Source organism: Podarcis melisellensis (genome assembly GCF_964234715.1).
Source record: "Podarcis melisellensis genome assembly, chromosome: 4".
Classification (NCBI taxonomy): Eukaryota; Metazoa; Chordata; class Lepidosauria; order Squamata; family Lacertidae; genus Podarcis; species Podarcis melisellensis.
This window is the reverse complement of record NC_138531.1, coordinates 73178671-73193496: the sequence shown is the minus strand read 5'-3', so window position 1 is coordinate 73193496 and position 14826 is coordinate 73178671. Positions and strand designations below refer to the sequence as shown.

Here is a 14826-nt window from a genome sequence, read left to right as displayed (position 1 = left end):
ATGAAATGGTATTGGACTCAAACAATGAACCTAGCTGCATTTTGCTAGAGTAGATTACTCTCACAAAACAACCACCGCATTTACTTTTATCATCTTCATTGATTTCTACTTTCCTCTGTTACTTTCTTGGACAACAATGATAATGAATGTCTGAATCTAAATTGTCCACACTTGCATCAATTTCAAACAGCCTGCTTCTCACGCGAAGTCTTGCGCGTGTAAAAACCAATAGTTTTACTCAATTTCCCCTAATAACAGAATAAGTAACAGAGAAAGATTCTGTGGATTTAAACATGGAACAAAATCTTAGTTCAGGTGAGACCTTGAGTATTTTTAAAAGTCTTGACTGTGCCATTGCAAGTATCTCAGTGCCATTAGCACACCTGAGAACTGCATCACATGGCGGAGCTTCAGTTGAAAGTATGGTTTGGGGTGTGAATTTCGCTCTATATCAGCCTTCCCCAACGTAGTACCCTCCAGATGTTTTGAACTACAAACTATACTGGGTGGGTGGGTGGGAGCTGTGGTCCAGAGTTTCCCAACCTCCCTGGAGCAGATTTTGGAGATTCATGGTAGAGGAAAGGAGGAGGCTTATTGCATTAGCACACACCCTCTCAGTTCTAGGTTGGATTTCACCCATTGATCAACTTACTATAAATCATTATTTCTTTTGAATATGTAGAAAATGTGCTACAGCTGTCGCTATGTAGGATGAGTAAGTTTAAAACATAGACTGATCCCTCCCTTCTCTCACACATATTTCTATTATTTTTATATGTATGAAAATGCAGTATGGGGCCCCACTCTAACTCAGTGTTTCTCTTGAATAGCTTCCGTCGTGCTGTAATCAGTTCCAGAATGATGGAACTTGGGAGATTCATGTGACTAATGAAAGCCATTCGGAGATAAAAAGGTAAGTTGTAAAATTAAGGACCAAACTTGATGTTGCATGACAGAGTTGCCTCCATTCTGTATCTCACTGCGTCCTCATGTAACAAGTATCTTGTGATGTGATGTTACTGTGTCCTTTGCTTTCTGCTCACCCATCCCACATCACTGGCTGGTGTGGGGGTGAGAAGACACATGCTACAATACTTACTGTTGGCATTGTGTGTGTGTGTGTGTATGCGCCCCCCCCCACACTTTTAATGAGAAGGTTTGTTTGTCTGCTTGGGGCTTTAGTTCCTTGTTCATAAATAGCAGAAACAGTACTACCTATCCCTTCCCACTCCCCCCCCCCCGGTTACCCCTAGGTAAAGGTAAAGGGACCCCTGACCGTTAGGTCCAGTTGCGAACGACTCTGGGGTTGCGGCGCTCATCTCGCTTTACTGGCCGAGGGAGCCGGCATACAGCTTCCGGGTCATGTGGACAGCATGGCTTCTGGCGAAGCAGAGCACTGCATGGAAACGCCGTCTACCCCTACTTCACCTGTATAATTTAGTCACTATATTGGAGGAAATTCCAAATGCCAGGCAACCATATCTCTTTCCTTTACCCATATGCATTATGAAACTGTATTTGATTTGTCGAGCAAACTTTTGTCAATACAATATATAATCCTTTCTTAGAGTTAAATGTATTTAAGTAGGGGTTTGGGGGGTCATTGTTTCTGTTTTGCTACTTACATTAAGCGTATAAGTTGAAACACTAGAAAACTATAATTTTTGAAAGTTATGTATTGTGCATGAACATTCAGATGCACAACCCCAACCCCACCTGCAGTTTGAAATAGCATAGCCCAGGAAAAAGCTTTTGTTCTGGATTCTATCAATTGTATTGCATCAATCAGCCCTAACTCGACTCTTGAGATGCCTTCTTTCATTGTCTCCTGAAGAGGATATAGTTAGTGATGGAAAGAGCTCTTGTGGAAGTCCACCTTGTTCACCTCTTGTTTTGCTTAAATCAGTTTTTTCATTCTGTTCCCTTTGATGTCAATGGAAAATGGCCTGTTGAGTCAAAGAAGGACAAGAATTCCTGGGTATATTTGAATATACCACTTAAAATTTTCAGGGTCAGTAGAAAGCTTTCGGCTTTGGGGCTTCCTAAGTTTTGTCAGCAAGTGAGACAATGCACAGTGAATGAAAGAAGGCTCTTGCCAGATTTAAGCATTCTATCCTCCCTGACAGAGTTGATTCAGTACTACAGCTGTTCAAAATAAATGGTTCAAAAAGCACTTTATAATGCTACCCCCCATCTAACTGTATTGAGGACTAAATTAATAAATCCCCCCTTTTTTGCCCTTTCTGATTGGAAATCAATTTTAGAAAAAGTTCATGTGGGTATCTAGATCTAGTGTTACAGGTCTGGAGGGAGTAGACTCTGGGAAAGTGATATTGGTCATGCCTGTAAATGGCAAATACATGCCCTTTTAAATCTATTGATATCAGTAGGGTGGAGATAAATTAAATTCCTGTAAATAGCTATATCTGAAGCAAGTGTGCTGTACTTAAGAAAAAGAGTGGAATTGTAAAAAAAAAGAGATTTTCTTGTTTCTTGGATCTTTCAAACTGTTGCCTGTGTCATTCGATGAGTTTAGGGAATGTACTGGGCAGAGAAAACTTATCCTAAGGTTACCAGACGTCCCCGTTTCCCGGGGACAGTCCCTGGATTTACAAGTCAATTCTCTGACAAAATCCATCTATTTAGTAGGAAGTTGAAAAGTGTCCCCGGATTCACTAAAAAAAATCTGGTAACCTTAAGTTATCCAGGTCAGAGGCCATGAAATAAGACTAATATTATCAAAAATTATCAACAGATAGATTGTCTGTGTGTCTTTTCTGCATTTAGGTGTTTAGATAATGCTGCACTTAAAAATGATATCCAGATTCAGTAACCACAACCTTTAATGGTGTTACTAGCACTTAGTGGGTAAATTAGTAAAACTAATTAGAATGACACAGGTACAAGAAAACATTGAAATAATCAGACCAATAAATTAATTAATATCCAAGGTTTCAGAGATTCTGAAAATTTGTGCAGCTGTAAATTACAGTTTGTCCATTAAAACAGTGGAAAATAGTGCATGAAGTACCAACTTCGGCAATGACACCTTAAATAGTAAAATGGATCTATACAGGTATACATCCTAATATGTATACGCTTTTGCCTCTTCTAGTGGAATAAATGAAAAGCTGATCCCTCATACTTTAGATAGAATTTACAGATAAATGACTTTAGATTTTTGACTGGTGTAAGCAGAAAATATTTGTATGACATCTAGTTGCAGTCTAATTCAGGGGTCTTTGAGTACCATAAAATGAACATAACATCAGAACTTGTCATTATTATTTACATTGTTTTTATGCTATTTATTATTGCTGCCTGAGTTTAGGTAATATCCACGAGACAGGAAAGCCAACTTGATCTTAATAGCAAAAGTAATATATGGTAAGCTATGAAAAATGATGTGGAAAAGAATACAAAGAACAAATTCTGTCCAAAGAAGGCCACCCAATTGCCATCATTATTAATTTATAATTTTGCAACCTTCAGAAGAGTGGATAAATATATTTAGTCAATTTTCAGAAGCAAAAGATAGACAAAGATCTCAAATTGTACAATTAACATTAGGGTTTTTTTTCTACAACAGCTGAAAAATCTTCAGTTACATTATTTTAGAAAATTCACATTAAAAATAGTTGTGTAACCTGGTACCTGAATTTTGTAACTTGCTGGACTAAGTAGTACGGTACTTTCCTCTTGACGTGTGGTTAAACCTGAAAAGGTTGAAAGTGAAGAGTGCTCACAATGTTGTCTTTTTAATTCCTAGGTTGTTGGGTTTTTGTTTTTTTTAAAAGGCTTCAGACTAGAAGACCATCTATTTCAGATCTCTCTCTTTTTGGCTTTTGAATTCACATTGAGCTCTTTTCCTTTCATTATATTCCCAGGAAAATGTGTGACTTCTGCAGAGTCCATTCTCTTTATTTCCCGAATCTCTGGATGTATGGATTGAAAACATCACCTTTCCACACACACACCCTCCCATGCCCATCATTAATTATTTTCTGAATGGCAAAAACAAAGACTTTTTTCTTCCTATTAAACAAATTTTTAAAAAGTATTTCAGTCATGTTACTAATGTTGATAAAAGTAGGAAAATATTTTTGAAGGTTTTTGTTTTTTATTTTGGTAAAGGGCTTGCTTAGTAAAAATCTGTTTTGATCAGTAGGACCAGTACAATGAATTATTCTCAGCAATGGATAAATGATAGTGTAGAAAAGTTGTATTTTCCTGACCAATCTCATTTGATTAAGGAAGAATATGTTGAAAGAGAATTTAATCCACTATTGCTAAAAACAGCTGTTTATTACTATTATCTTAATTGTACTCTTTCTAGATGTAATGATTCAGCCAGCCTCATCATTTGTATCATATTCCTCTGGATTTATTTGTCAGAATACAGAAGACCCTTGTGGATTATTTTTCTCATATAAAGATCCACTACTTTGCTATTTTGAGGTCTATCTAAAGGAATCAGAGGCATTGTAGTTCAGGTTCCTTTTTTAACAGAGCAGTGTAGTATAAAATTTTATCAACTTGCCAAACATTTTATGGCCCACTCTCTTGTATGTACTGAAGTGTCACTGAGTCTGGCAAACTACTCATATGGAAAGAATTGCTTCCTGCCCTGGGCAGGTGACTAACTGAAAGTTGGTGGACAATACTGTTCAGAATGTCATTCATACAACAGAGAGAAAATTATTTTTCGTTCAGAAGGTACTTACTAGTTGAGAACTGATTTCCTTGATAGTCTGTTGAGGTTTTTTAATAGGTTATTTGTCGTTACTAATTACGAAGATGTGATATTTTGTTGATGCCCTTTTGCAGCTCTCTGGTTTTGTGTGTTGTTGTTTTTTAGCTTGAGTTCTGGTGTGGTAGTTGGATCTATATTGTAGCTAAGGAAATGTTTTTGTTTTTATTTTCATGATTTTAATAATTTTCCATTTCTGTAAGCTGATTTATTTTGTAAATGGAATAAGGTTATATTTGCATGTCCTACGATGTGCTTTAGGCTTGTGAGCCCCCCCCCTACCTTTTAGGTAAAGGGCTTTTCATCTCATTCTTTTAGTATATTTCAAGTACCTTCCTTTTTAAAAATATTAATGTAATGTACTGTAGGGCAGTGTCATGAAAATTAAAACAGCAAGGGTGCATGATTCATATATTGTGTTCAAGATGTCCCCATAATTTATATCTAGAACACTAACTACATCACAGACAGAAGTCGCTTATTTATCAAGTGACGAAAGTAAAGTTCAGATGAGGCCACAGATATTCATGGTGCACACAGTGTTGATTTATTTTGTAAACAGACCATGGGTAATTAATCATAAAATCAAACTTTGCTTTAAAGCTCACATAATGTCATTAATTTCGGTTACATACAAGGAATTATTCAGGATAATGAGTCATTCATGTCCAGCTACAGCTAGCTAAGGCAAAGAAGGCCAAATTCCAGACCAGCTTGACGAATATATCACTACAGTGCTAAACTCAGAAGTAAGAGACTCTGATGTAGCTTCAGTACAGTGCGAAAATGCATATGTTACATCTGATCCCATTGCAATATCACTATTAAATCTTTCTAAGGGTGAACCCCAAATGCACCCTGTTCATCTGAATAAATTGTACGGTTCCCTTGACTTGCTTTTGTTTGTGTGCAGTGGTGTTCACATAAGGTACTTAAGCTACTTCTTTTGATGAGGCTCTTGATCTTCATTAGATAGATTGCCTGATAATATCAAGAGCTTTATCTTTTGAGGCTGTGGACACAAGCCTACCTGACCATGTTGACGGTTATAACAGCCTGCAGCTGTGATCCAGCAGAGGTGGTTTGTGAACACAGTGGAGAAAGAACCCTGTATACTTCCCCTGTCTGGATAGTTGAAACACCTTCCTTGCACACTGTGCAATTCTGTAAGTTTTTGCTTGTCTTTGGCTGACTGTAGTTAAAAATATATTGCAAACCTGCAATATATTTTACAGAGAACCTTTACTGAGCACAGATCTCCTAAGCACAAACATAATCTAACTAGCAATATAATTATGATCAAGTCTTCAAGGTTCTACAGCAGGACAAGGCCTATATTTTATTTTATTTTAAGATTCTATTTCTCAGTTTCACTAGATGCAATACTTGGTATTTCTGTTCTCTTTCCTTTAATTTTTGGTTTCTTGTATAGTATAGTTTTTCTGTACACATTTAATGGTTAGGTCCATTCCACCCCATTTAAAGTAGCACTTCCTTAACTAATACATATGTGTTTGGTATTATAATCTAATTTTGTGAAGCACATTGGATTGCATTTCTATTTTTTAAATAGGTTCATTTAGCTGAAACAAATCATAGTTCTCTTAACATACATTCAACGGTGTTTTACAATATAGCTATGTACAGGTCGATCGCTTTGGCATTAATTAGCACAAAATGAATAATAATAATAATAATAATTTTGCATCACATAAATTAGGAAATATTTAAAATTTCAGATCATGTTACTTCCCAAGAGAGACTCCATTTATGATTTGGGCATGTGTGACTAGTAAAAAAATGAATTTATCGACAAGAGTAAATCAGTTTCCAAATGGATAGCTTTGAAGAGTCTCGTGGCACTTTGAAGACTAACAAGCTTCTAATGGCACAAAACATATGTAGCTTGATAAAATTTTGTACACTTGATTCAGAGTACAGGTGACAGAAATGAATTGTCTGATAAATTGTAATTCATGGGTTTCACTCTGGAGTTTCTCCTGAAATCCTTTGTTCAAGGATAGAAACTTTAAGGTCAGTTACAGTGTCCTGGTAGCTCAAAATGTTCTCCTGATGATTTATGGATATTGCTATTTCTGATGTTGGATTTGTGTCCAGTTACTTCCTTTGCATAGAAATTGACCGGTTGGTCATATGTAGAATGCAGAAGGACATTGCTGGCAGATGATAGCATTTATCACATTGGAAGATGAGAAGATGAATGAACCTGTGATGTTGTGGCTGACATTATTGGGTTCTGTAATAATGTCACTTGGGTAGATCCTGGGCTAAATTTGGCATTCCGTTTATTGCATGGTCTTGTCTCTGTTTTAGTGCCTTTGTTATGTTGCCTGCTATAAGTCACTGTTTTAGGTTGAAGGCTACCTGTAAAGAAATGTAGGTCTACCAGTCAAGATCCCTGAGAGGAAACTTTAATTGTCCACAATAGACTATGACCTGTGCCCAAAGCTGCTTACAGCAAACATTCAAAACATCAAAATATGGAGCATTGGAAGTACAAATATACAAATCACAGAACATGTCAGTAAATTCAAAGCTGGCAAAAACCATCAATTTGGCAAACATGAATAATTTCAGTATTAAAAAAAAAAGCCCAATCTAGGCTTAAGTACATAAATACAAAGCAAAACGAGTTAACTGACAATAAAGTTTCTGGCATTGTGACTGCACCGATTCAGGATTGTTGCATATGAAGAACCCACTCCACTGGGGTTCATATATAAGCTTCTGTGGCATCTTGCCTACATTGTGTGTATTTGAAAATACTCAATCATGTATTAAGCGTAATGTATGCCATGCTACCCACTCACCCCTTTTCTGCGGTTAAAATCACACACATCATTTTACACATAATTGGGTCAATCCTGAACTTAAATATATGGGCTGCCACTGTCATGTGTAGTTTGGTCTTGAGAAACTAAGAGAAAATAAAGTTCTAGATCAGGTGAGATAAGTAGTCCATTGTTTTTTCTAAGATAGTGTTGGCTTCAGGAATAATAATCTTGTTCAAAGTAGAAGTGTTTGTGTGTCTCAATTTCGGTTTCGTTGCACCATTTTAACTACTCTAAGGATGAAGTTGGCAAAATATTTTCCTTTAAATTCTCACAGTAATCTTCACAAACAACTGGATCATACTGCTGTGGTGTAAACCACTTCTTTCGCTAAACAAACACACACACAATTCTGTTCTTTGTGCAAGGGATCTGCAGAGGAATTAAGGCAATTAGATCTCTATATATAGGCATTGTCTTTTTTCGCTTGGGCCTGGGAAAGGGCTGAGATGGAGACTTAAGGGACTTAAGGAGTGCCTTATGGTGGTCTGTCATAGATCTGCACATGTGTGTGGGGAAATGGATCATGGGTCCCACCACTCTTTGCTTCTCCTGGTTCATGAAAATCTTACTAATTTTAGTGTGTTATTTGCAGAGATTTAAATGATGCATGTTCAGCATAATGCCTAGAACCGTAATTTTCAAAGAAGATGCCCCACTTGGGTTGGTTTAATTTACAGGCCCTGGAGAAAACCCCAAAATAAGTTTGTAGAAACAATGAAATCTGTTTGTCAAATGTTGTTACAGGATGAGCAAATGTCATAATAAAAGCATTCTTGTAGCAACTATAGGAACAGAATTAATGAATAATTTGCATCAAATTATTTATTTAATGCAGTTAGAATGTTGTTTTCACTCATGTAATATTCACAATTAGACGACAGTCTCCTTGAGCTATGGCTGCGTCTAAATCAGGATTTGCATCCTATGGGAAATGCCATAAGTGTAAATATTACCTTTATTCCAAAATATGCTATTTCAAATAAATATTCAACCATTACATTTTCCCAAGGAATGAATTTCTAGCTGACCAATTCCATGCGCCCCTCCCAAAAAATATATGAATATATTCCCTATGGAAGTTTTATTTAAAGCAAACTATGAATTAAACTATCACCATGTGTTTGACAGACATTAATTTTGTAGTTTATGCATTCTTAATGAAAATAGAAAGCAAGGCTAAGATATGGTACTCATTCACTGAGCATGTACTTTCAATTTTATGAAAATTTAATTTTATTAAAATGATTTAATAAATAACTTAAAACATTATGGACTATTTTATTTATGCTTTTGTTGTTTTGCATGGAACTGCACATTTAAAGCCCACTCCTTGGCACATTTATTCATATGTAAATCCCACTTAATTCTGTTGTGACTTTATCTCAAGAGCATAGAACTGTAGCCCTGGGCTTCCTTCAGCACTGAAATTTTGGCTACAGATTTCTTCCTATTCTGAAGTTCTGCAGCGCTTGAGTGCATGGTGTAATAGAGTATTGGACTAGAACGCCCCCTACCCAGTTTCAGCTCTCCCCCCCTCCTTTATATCCCAGACTATCTCTAAGGTTCCCTGACTCTCAGGAGAAGGAATAGCAAGGAATTTGCCATTTATTTGCAATTGATTGCTTCTGGAGCTGAGGTTTAACATTAACTCGTACAACTAAGTATGAGAAATATTAATACATTTGAATTTTCTCTAAACAGAGCAAACCACAACACATCCTGGCAGTCAGTTGCCTAACCTGCTGTAACAAATATGCGAAGACAGCAAAAGATACATTTCCTTAGCTTTGTTTTGCTTTATCTGGGGTTGGGGCAGGGGGTTAGCTCTTTCTGCCTTAGTTACTAGGAATAAGTCACATTTTTTAAGCGTCCTATATTGTTCAAAAGCTTTAAGCCCAGGGTGGGTGGGGGCGTCAATGTCAGGAGCAGGAGCGACTGTAAGACTATTACAAATTTATGTATTTCAGTTTTATGGGAGACCTTTGCTCACTTGTAGCAAAATACAGTTGTGTGACTCCGTTGTATGGTGTAGATCCCATAAATTTTATGTACGGTAGAGATCCACTCTCCTAAGAACTGTTGATTTGCCTGAGCCTCTGAGAAATTTTCTCACAGTTCTTCCTGTGGAGCCTGTCACTAGCAGTCAAATAAGGACAATTTTACCATTCTCTCCTGCTGCTCTAATTTTTTTTTCAGTGCCAGTACATGTATTTGTTATTCTTTATAACTCCCTTTGAAGTTGGGAATCCAAGGGGAATCTAAAACCGACCAGATGTTTCTGATGCTAGAGACACAGAAGATGGCAAAAAAAAAAAAAAATCAGTTTAACTGAAACTTAGCACTGTATGAATGCCGCTGCAGCTAAAATTCTGTCTTCGTTAGATTTAATTATTATTTATTTTTATTTTTGCACTTGCAATCCGAAAGGGGTGATGCCTCATGTCACTAGCCCGGGAGGGGGAAATGGATGAATTACCCAAGGAAGCAGGGTATCAGCAGCTGCCTCTGTTGATTTCCCTTATGGGGTTTTAGTTCCACTACACTGCATGTTTCCCACCCACATTCTTTTATACTACATTTCTAGCTGAGGAAAATGACTTACGTATTGCACTGGGTTTGGAGAGCAGATAAGCAGATCAGTCCAGTTGGGTGGTCAACAGTTATAGCTTCTCTCTCTCTCTCTCTCTCTCTCTCTCTCTCTCTCTCTCTCTCTCTCTCTCTCACACACACACACACACACACACACAGAGAGAGAGAGAGAGAGAGAGAGAGAGAGAGAGAGAGAGAGAGAGAGATTCCTCTTTTGTGTGCTCCGTGTAAGAAGGTCACTAACTTTGGCTAGAATTTATGAACAAAAGCAGATGTGGAGGTTGTCAAAATATAAGTGTCTAGAGAAATAGAAAAGGCCAAATTTACTGTAGAAACATTATCTTTAAACTGATGTGATGCTACAAATAGGAAATAGTACAACCAGATTGCTCCATCTTCCACGTGACAGCCCTTTTGATATTTGAAGATGGCTATCATATCTCCCCTGTCTCTTCTTTTCCATTCTAAACATACCCAGCTCCCTCTGCCACTCCTCATAAGGCATAGTTTCCAGACCCCTTTATCATCTTGGTTGCCCTTCTGTGCACACCTTCCAACTTGTCAATATCCTTGTGGCACCCAGTACTGAACACAAGACTACAAGTGTGGCCTGACAAGACAGAATAGAGTGCTATTCCCTTGATCGGGACACTACTTTTGCTAATGCAGCCTAGAATAAAATTGGTGGGTTTTTTTGTTTTTGCTGCTGCATTACACTGCTCACTCACATTAAGTTTGTGGTCTACAAAGATCCAGGTGTGCCCCATCCTGGTGTCATTGATGAGCACCTCCTCAATTCCTTCATCCCAGTTATTTATAAAGATGTTGAACAACAATGGCCCCAGGACAGAACCCTGCAGCACCTCACTTGTCCCTTTTTTCCAGGATGGGGAGGAACCATTAGTGAGCACTCTTTGAGTTCGACCTATCAACCAGCTACAAATCCACGTAACTGGTCATCCAGCCTTTATTTTACCAGCTTCTCTGCAAGACTATCACGGGGGACTTTGTCAAATGGCTTACTGAAATCAACATACAGTACACACGCAGTGTTTCCCTGATAGTGATAGTGGGTGGTAGGTATAAAAAGATTGACTACCCCTGGTCTAGCCCAATTCCCTGCAGTGCAGAAACATGCAGCTGTCCCATACGGGGATTGAGCCTGCAACCTTGACATTATCAGCACCACACACTAACCAACTGAGTCAACTTAGCTCATATCTGATGGTAATTGAGAAACTCATATTTGGAGTAGCTTGTTCTAGAGAGAGAAATTGGTAAAATCTGTCTCACTGATGGATAGATACCAATCCATCTACTTTTGGTGCTGAAACAGCCTACAAAATACCCATTAGCTATAGGCATGGCAAACATGCCCCTATGTTTTTGCTTATAGTTACTTTTTGTTTTCCTGTTAAAAATTAAAGTCACAGCCATGATGTCTTTGCCACAGTAATCATTCTGTTATCAGACTTGTTTGTCTTCTGGGCACACTCTAAGTCTTTTAAAGTCTCTGAGGGATTCATTGTTTTGCTGTGAAATTCTGTATATGATATTATGTTCCCTTTGCAATACATTTACTTTTTATCCTCTCCCATCATGTTTTTCCAAGTTGCATCTACATACATATATATGGAAACCCTGTAACCCCTAAATATACAATACCTTTTCAAAATATTTTGATCATTAAAACACCCACTTCATGCAGCCTTAGTATATATGAGGAGCCTGAATTTTTATTATTGAATGATATAGGGGAAATATTTTATAAAATGTTTAGTATGCTAACCCTCAAGTGTCTGATTTGACGGTCAGAGAATGATACTCCATGGATCATAAAAATGAGTGAAATAAAAATATTTTCTCAAAGTATCTTCTGATTTGATAAATCATATTTTCAATATGTTTGGGCTTTTCTTTTGTTGGTTCTACCCCCCTCCCTCCATTTTGGTTCTTACCTATTGTTCTAGCTTGGTCTAATAATACAAGACTTGTAACTTGGGGATTAAGAAAAAAAAAAGAATTTCCCCCCTCCATTCAGCATGCTGTCAGAAGTTTTTGTTAATTCACATCATCAGAAATTAGTATCCTGCCAAGAGAGTTGTTTTCATGACCTTATTACCAGAACACAAGACAAAGGTTAAAGTAATTCTGGGCATGAACAATGTAATTGCCTTTATATATTTATTTCATTTTTATCCCACTCTTCAGCCCAAAATAAGGCTCCCAGAGTGGTTTACAAATGTCATGGATAAAACATTAGATTGCAAATGTCACTGATAAAAAGGCATGACACAAAAGGAAAGGGGATTGGGGGCGAGGAAGGAAAAAACAAACTCAGGCATTATTTCTTAAGTTGCAGAGCTTTTGTAATGATCAACTGGGGTGAAATGTTGCTGGTCTTTCAGGAAAGCTGATGGAGAGAGGCTGTGAATTATCTCCTGTGTCCTGGTGGAATAGTTGCTGATGATAGAGGGTAGAGGGCCGGGTGACATCCCATATTGGTTAGAGTAGACCCACTGAAATACGGTAAGTGGACTTAAGTAACTTTAAAAATGTTCCCTGTGGAATGCCCTCTCTTCAGATGTTAAAGAGATAAAGAATTGCACAACTTTTAGAAGACATCTGAAGGCAGCCCTGTAGTGGGAGGTTTTTAATGCCTGATGTTTTTATCATATTTTTAGATATACTGTAAGCTGCCCAGAGTGCTGGGATCACCCAGCCAGATGGGCGGGATATAAATAATAAAAGATATTATTTCTTATACTGCTCTTCAGCCATATTTCAAAGGTAGCTTACATAAGAATTAAACAAAAATTCCACATAAAAATAAACCACCTAGATGGTCATTCTAACAGGTTTATAACATGGTTTTTGCTCATTCTTTTAGCTGGTTTATACTGTTCTTGCTAGCTGAAATTTGGGCCACAAGTAACATGTCACCTCTACCAGCTGTACATACATACTGTTTGTGGAATTCAAAAAGGGCTTTTTTGTACCATGGTTTGAGCCGTACCAATGCTCCACAATATATAGATGATATATGGCCATCAATATCAAAGTGATCAATTCCTAAGAAAGACAAAGGATTTCACAGAATATGTAAGCAAGTAAAGGCTAAGGGAAGATGGCACATACGGTAAATGAGTGAAGTTAAAATTGAAAATTCTGCTTTGTTGTATATAATCGTTACAGCTTTTCTGAACCTCTCTTCTCTTCAGTCAGCCATTGGAACAAACACCTGTCTGCTTGCTCCAGCATCAGGCATATGCCTGAAGCTGTTTTGCCTGCATTAGTTTTTACCCCTGTTGCTGCTAAGGGTGAATGCTTGACTACAGGACTGACCTTATCACAAGGGGAAGTTCTGAGAGTGTCCTGGGCCGCAGGTGCTGACCACTTGCAAAACCAGCTCATGGCCCAGCAGATTCAAGCACAAGAGCACTCTCCCCTCGTGTGGTTTCTAGTGTCTGGTATTCAGAAGCATTACTGCCTCCAGTGGTGGAGGCAGAGCATAGCCATCAGGACTAGTAGCTATCAAAAGCCTTCTCCTCCATGAATATGTCTAATCCTCTTTTAAAGCCAACCCAACACCATCCCTACTTACATATGTAAAGCCCTTAAATGTATATAAGTGGGAGAAAGTGTTCACAAGATTGAAGTAAAAATGTCTCCATTACCAGTATGTGTTTTGTTTTTAGTTCTTTTCGTTTAGTATTTGGATGTGCCTCACTTTTCCTTCTGAAGAATATCTCAAAGTGGCTGGGAGTTAGGGCAACATAATCAATATAAACATATTAAAATTACCAGCAATAATAAGCACAATTTTATTGTAAATGAAGCAGTTCAGTGCCATACCAAATTCGTGACAAATCAACTAATAAATATAAAATAACATTTCAGTAGCATAATATCAATATTTAACTAGCAAAATATCACATCTAGCTAACTAATTCAATTATATAGCATAGCAATCGAGACAACTGAGATTCAGAGAGAGCAACAGAACAAAACAAAGTATATTAAAATCAAGAAGGGGTATCCCCGCAGAGAAGCAGAGGTAGATGAATGAGGAGATAAATGTTTAAAGTCCAAAATGCCTCTCCCTGCTTCAAGCTCCTCTATCAACTGCTTAACCTTCCTCTTCTGTGTTCCAGTTGCAGGCAATAATTTTGATTTAGTAGCATTCATCATCTGGAAATACTTGACTATAGTTTACACATGTCATTAGTATTTGATGATTCAATAGCAGAACACTGCATTAAGACCTGAAGTTAAGATAGCTTAAATACCAGAATTGCAGCCCAGAATTGTGCAGTTCCCAGAGAGCAACATGACAATTATACTGTATGGGATAGTGAGGGCACCAAATCCCTGACAAATGAAGAAAATATGAAAATATTGAAATGAAGCCAGCATAGTTATATGAGATAAAATTTGTTCAGTTAATTGGAGTAGGTTGAAAGGAAAGTTTATACGGATGTAAAAAGAAGGAAAAGAAATTTGGCACCTTAAAGGCTAAGAAGTTTATTGCGGCATTTGTGCTGATGTCTTTTAAGGTACTACAAAACACTTCATTGCTTTTGCTGCAAGAGACTAATAGGGTTACTTAATTTCTAGTAATGTGCTACCCAC

At 37.5% G+C, this 14826-nt stretch overlaps 1 protein-coding gene across 24 annotated transcripts in view; it reads left to right on the top strand.

The window, feature by feature from the left end:
• The window catches only part of ZBTB20 (zinc finger and BTB domain containing 20), a 463068-nt gene that overhangs the window by 223620 nt on the left and 224622 nt on the right, over positions 1-14826 (top strand). For all 24 annotated transcript variants that reach the window (XR_014167759.1, XR_014167760.1, XM_081908427.1 and 21 more), the window contains one exon: positions 831-913. The gene's annotated coding sequence lies outside the window, so the exon portion shown is untranslated. The remainder of the gene's footprint in view (positions 1-830; positions 914-14826) is intronic.